Genomic DNA, 6,000 nt, shown 5'->3' with positions numbered 1-6,000 from the left:
TTCCCCTTTTTTTTTTTTTTTTGCGGTACGCGGGCCTCTCACTGTCATGGCCTCTCCCGTTGTGGAGCACAGGCTCCGGACGCGCAGGCTCAGCGGCCATGGCTCACGGGCCCAGCCGCTCCGCGGCATGTGGGACCTTCCCGGGCCGGGGCACGAACCCGTGTCCCCTGCATCGGCAGGCGGACTCTCAACCACTGCGCCACCAAGGAAGCCCTCCCTTTTTATTTGTTCTGCTGCTTAAGTTTCCTAACTGTGCGGCATACTTATTCATCTTAATTTAATATTCTGCTTGTGAGACTGGATTTTTGGCAAACCATGACTAATTACCTTTGGTCTCTAGGAAGCAGGACAACAGTGTCCATAGCTCTACAGCTTTCAGTTGCAAAATCAAAGGAAGCTCATATAGTTTGGCTGGTTGTTTACAGTTAACTAAGAAAGGAAATGGTCTAATTTGCCAGATAAGAAAACTTGATCTGGCCCTTCAATGTGTATCTGTTAAAATAGAGGATGAACAAATCCTATTATCAGTGTTCTGAAAATGATTCAGCTCTATCCTTTATGCCTTTTTTCACATCTTTTTGTCATTTTGGTTTTCTCTGGCACTCCTACTTAGAAAGAGGAAAGGAGAAAAAAAAAAATCAAGATCTGAAACTTCAACCAAGTCTTTTTAACAATTAATAGCTCTAGGAAAAGTTGGGGTTTTCTGTTTGTTTGTTTGGTTGGTTTTTGAAAGAGGGTTAGGTAGAAACTGCAAATGTTGGTTTAAAATAAGTAAGACTGTTAAATCTACAAAATGCTTCTTCTATATGATATTTAATATCACAGAAAAACCAAAAGACAGATTTCCACGTGGATAAGCAAAATGTTTCAGGTTTGGGAAATGACATCTTAAATTATATCCTTGATTTGAAATTTTATTATATTTTCTAGTAAAATCATTGTGTTTTCCTCAAGGAGTAAAGATGAAGTTAAATAATGCATTTGTTGGAGTCATAAGGCAGTAAAATTGACTGTAGCAGAGTAACCAGAAGATATCCCCTCATCAGAACTATTCTCTCCAATAGTACATGTACACTCCTTTACTTAATCATCTCTATCATCTTAATCTTTAAAGCTAATGGCTCATTGACCTGTGCCTTCTTCAGCTTCTACAGTAAGACCAAGGCTACCTGGGCAACACAAGAAACAGGAAGAAGATGGTCCTGCCATCGGTGGCAAATCTGTGAAACCATTTGTATCTAGACAAAGGTGCATAGTACCCATCCTAACATTTCCCAACTTCCCCATGGAGTTAGGTTCAGATTTTCTTGCTCCATCTAAGCTGTTATTACTGTTAATGTTCTTGTTGATAACTTAGAGGGGCAAAGTTACAATATAATGATGTGAAGAAAACAATTAAAAAGTGATTTCTAACTTTAAGACTGGTGATACCAATATTATAAATTGGAAGTCCACACAGAAACATGTCTACCTCTGCTTAAAATCCTTCAGTGCCTCCCGTATTGCTTACAGAATAAAGTCCAAATTCCTTACCATGGCATTAAATGCTTTTTATAATCTATCTGCAACCACTTTTCCAGTCTCATCTCTTCCATCACCTTACACTGACCCTCTACTACTACTGGAGAAAACATTTGGCTCTTCCTGGAGTAGATCATGGACTTTTATTGTCTTGCCTTTGTACCTACCTCCTGCTAAATAAAGTCCTGTTGGTGAAAAGAAAAGCATCACCTGGAGATTAAACGAGCATGGGCTCTGCCATTAGACCACCAGTGTTTAAATGCTGACCACATCACATGTTAGCTGTGTGACTTCGTTTGAAATCTACATCTCAGTTTTCTTATGTATAAAATTAAGGAAATAATTATGCTTCTTTCACAGGATTGTTAATTCTTATAAAGATCTCAGAAGGGTACTTCCCCCCTCTGTGACGCTTTTTTTGAATCAATGATTTGCTTTTCCATTATTTTATTCATACCTCTTTTATTTTATTCATACATTATCAATTTGGACATTACTGGTGTTTGTGTCTTGATAACCCTTGTATCTACAGTGCCTAAAACAGATGTAACATACTTACATTGATTAATTTCATGCCAAATATAGCTGTAGTAACGTGTTGTTTTTACGAAAAAATAAAACCATATTGTTAGGATTGTGTTATTTAAGGTATAAAGGGTGTGCGTGCCGTAAAGAATCAGTAGGTTAAGTATCAAGTAATTTGGGATTATCTCAGAGTGATGCGGTGAGTGATTTTTATTTTCTTCTTTTTGGTTTTCTGTACTATGCAAATTATTTATACTACTGTTAATATGAAAAGAGTATAAATATTTTAAAGCTTTATTTTATTGTTAGAATTTAGTCATATTAAGAATACTTAACATGAGGCCTAACCTCTTAACAAATTCTTAATTGTACAACATATTATTGTGGACTATGGGTACAATATTGTACAGCAGATCCCTAGAGCATATTCATCTTGCTGAACTAAACTATATGCCCATTCATTGGTAACTCACCATTTCCCCCTACCCCTAGCTCCTGGCAATCACCATTCTAGTCTTTGGTTTTATTAATTTGACTATTTTAGATACCTCATTTAAGTGGAATCACACAGTATTTGTCTTACTGTGACTGGCTTATTTCCCTTAGCCTAATGTCCTCAAGATACTGGGACTAACATATATACACTATTGATACCATGTATAAAATATATAACTAGGGACTTCCCTGGTGGCGCAGTGGTTAAGAATCCGCCTGCCAATGCAGGGGACACGGGTTCAAGCCCTGGTCCGGGAAGATTCCACATGCCGTGGAGCAACTAAGCCCGTGAGCCACAACTACTGAGCCTGAACTCTAGAGCCCGCAAGCCACAAGTACTGAGCCCACGTGCTACAACTACTGAAGCCCACGCGTCTAGAGCCGTGCTCTGCAACAAGAGAAGCCACTGCAATGAGAAGCCCGCGCACCGCAAGGAAGAGTAGCCCCTGCTCGCCGCAACTAGAGAAAGCCTGTGCGCAGCAACGAAGACCCAACGCAGCCAAAAATAAATAAATAAATGAATTTATATTAAAAAATAGATAACTAATGAGAATTTACTGTATAGCTCAGGGAAATCTACTCAATGCTCTGTTGGGACCTAAATGGGAAGGAAATCCAAAAAACAGAGGGGATATATGTATATGTATAGCTGATTCATTTTGCTGTACAGTAAAAACTAACACAATATTGTAAAGCAACTATACTCCAATAAAAATTAACTTTAAAAAAAGAATTAAAAAAAAGATTCATCCATGTTGTTGCATATTGCAAAATTTCGCTCTTTTTAAAGGCTGGATCATATTCCATTATATGTATATACCACATTTTCCTTATCCATTCATCCATCAATGGACATCTAAGTTGTTGCTAGATCTTGGCTATTGTGAATAGTGCTACAATGAACTTGAGAATGCTAATATGTACAGAATGAGAGAAAATATTTATAAACCATAAATCTGATAAGGGAGTTAATCTCCAACTATATAAGAAAATGATACAAATATTGAAAATGTTTTAACATTCTGACTCATTGGAGCTTAAACTAAAGTAGAATCAAGTTAAAGAGGCTAATGAGATAGATGGGGGAATTGAGTCTATAATTTGCTTGGAACTGGTGGTCAGTCATGATTTATTATGCCTATTTCATTTCAAAATATGATTGCCCTGTTCCCTGAAGAATTTTTACTAGCATGACACTACAGTTTACAAACAAAGAAAGGAGAAACCATCCAAGCCAACAAGAAATAGTAAAGTATCTTCTGGAGCTAACTGGAAAAGTTAGACGAGATGGGGTGATGGGGAACAGTGAAAAACTGGAATGCAATGATCTGTTAATGATGCAACATGTGGGGAAATGGAGTGAGATGCAGTGGCTTCTGCCCAACAACCGTGTCTATTTTCTTTAATGATTCCCTTACTTCCACTCTTACTTTTTCTGATGTTTCCTTTTTCCTTTTTCTTCATGGAATGTCTTTGGTTTTTCTTCTTCTTCTACAGCATTCTTATTCTCTCCAGTGAATACTCTATACTTCTCCACTCTCCTCAAATCTCTGAATTCTCCTTCTGACCCTCAACTGATGCCACTGATTGGGTACCACCTTGATTTGTATTTGCTTACCCTTCCTTTTTCTTTAACTATAATTTTTTTCTTTCTTTCTACTTACTATGGAAGAAATAACTCCTCTACCTGTGTTTGGAATCCCATCTGTTTGTCCTCTCAAAAACTTTGTTTCCAACCTAAATGTCCATCAACAGATGAATGGATAAAGAAGATGTGATACATATATACAATGGAATCTTATTCAGCCATAAAAAAGAACAAAATAATGCTATTTGCAGCAACATGGATGCAACTAGAGATTATCCTACTAAGTAAAGTAAGTCAGAAAGAGAAAGACAAATACCATATGATATCACTTATATGTAAAATCTAAAATTCGGCACAAATGAACCTATTTACAAATCTGAAACAGATTCACAGACATAGAAAACAGACTTGTGATTGCCAAGGGGGAGAGGGATGGACTGGAAATTTGGGGTTAGTAGATGCAAACTATTACATTTAGAATGGATAAACAGCAAAGTCTTAATATATAGTATAGGGAACTATATTCACTATCCTGTGGTAAACCATAATGGAAAAGAATATAAAAAAAGAATGTCTATATGTGTATAACTGAGTCACTTTTCTGCACAGCAGAGACTGGCACAACATTGTAAATCAACTATGCTTCAATTTAAAAAAATCTGTGTTGCTTCACTTACCACTTCTCATATTTTCAAACCTGACCTTTCTATCAGCTCCTTCCAATTATCATTTTAACATGATCACATTTTACCTATATTTAAAAACAAATAAACAGGGCTTCCCTGGTGGCGCAGTGGTTGAGAATCCGCCTGCCGATGCAGGGGACACGGGTTCGTGCCCCGGTCTGGGAAGATCCCACATGCCGCGGAGCGGCTGGGCCCGTGAGCCATGGCCGCTGAGCCTGCGCATCCGGAGCCTGCGCTCCGCAACGGGAGGGGCCACAACAGTGAGAGGCCCGCATACCGAAAAAAAAAAAAAAAAGGCAAAAAACAAATTAACAGACAAAAACTATCCCTCACTTATCACACCATGGTCTTTTCTCCTCACTGCTCTGTTTTTTTTTCATTAACAGTCAAACTTAGCAATAACCAAAAGGTTGTTTATGCTAAGTGTCTCAGCATCTTCATCCCTCCTTCGCTTCTCTATAGGTTTCAATTCAGCTTCTCCTCTTTCTACTCCACTGGAACTGCTCTTACCGAGTTCACCAATGGGCTCAATGTTAGTCAGTCAAATGGATATCTCCAAGGACTCATCACTTCAGAACTCAAATTTCATTTGATACAGCTGATCACTCCTTTTTATTAGTAATATGTTCTGCCCTTGCTTTCATGACACCACGTCTCCAGATTTTGTTCCAATATCTCTGTCATCTATTCCTTGGTCTCATTATCAGTTCTTCCTTCTGAACGCTACTATTAAATGTTTGAAAATATCAGGAGCCTCTTCTAGATTCTCTTCTTATTCTCTACCTATGGAATGCCAATGCAATGCCATGCATTTCCAGGACTTCACTTATAATCTGAGTGCTGTATTTCTAAAGCTCTCACATTGCTTCTGATTTCAAGATTCGCATATCCAACCATCTGTTTGACATTTGGATAGCTCACAGTCATCTCAGATTTAATATGTAAAAAACCTCTACTCACTCTGTAAATGACACCATCTTCTACCCAATTCAAGCTAAAAACCTGGCAGACTCTTCTCTCTCTTCTACTCACATCCACTTAATCACCTAGTACTGATGATTCTACCTTGCAAATGTCTCTCAATTGCATCCACCTCACTCTAGCCACACTGCCAATAATATTTTCTAAGTCATAAACATTTGTATTGTATTACTATAATAGCCTTCTAACTGCCCCCAGAATTTT

The sequence above is a fragment of the Physeter macrocephalus genome, chromosome 6 (assembly GCF_002837175.3).
Source record: "Physeter macrocephalus isolate SW-GA chromosome 6, ASM283717v5, whole genome shotgun sequence".
Lineage (NCBI taxonomy): Eukaryota > Metazoa > Chordata > Mammalia > Artiodactyla > Physeteridae > Physeter > Physeter macrocephalus.
This window is presented reverse-complemented; position numbering follows the sequence as displayed.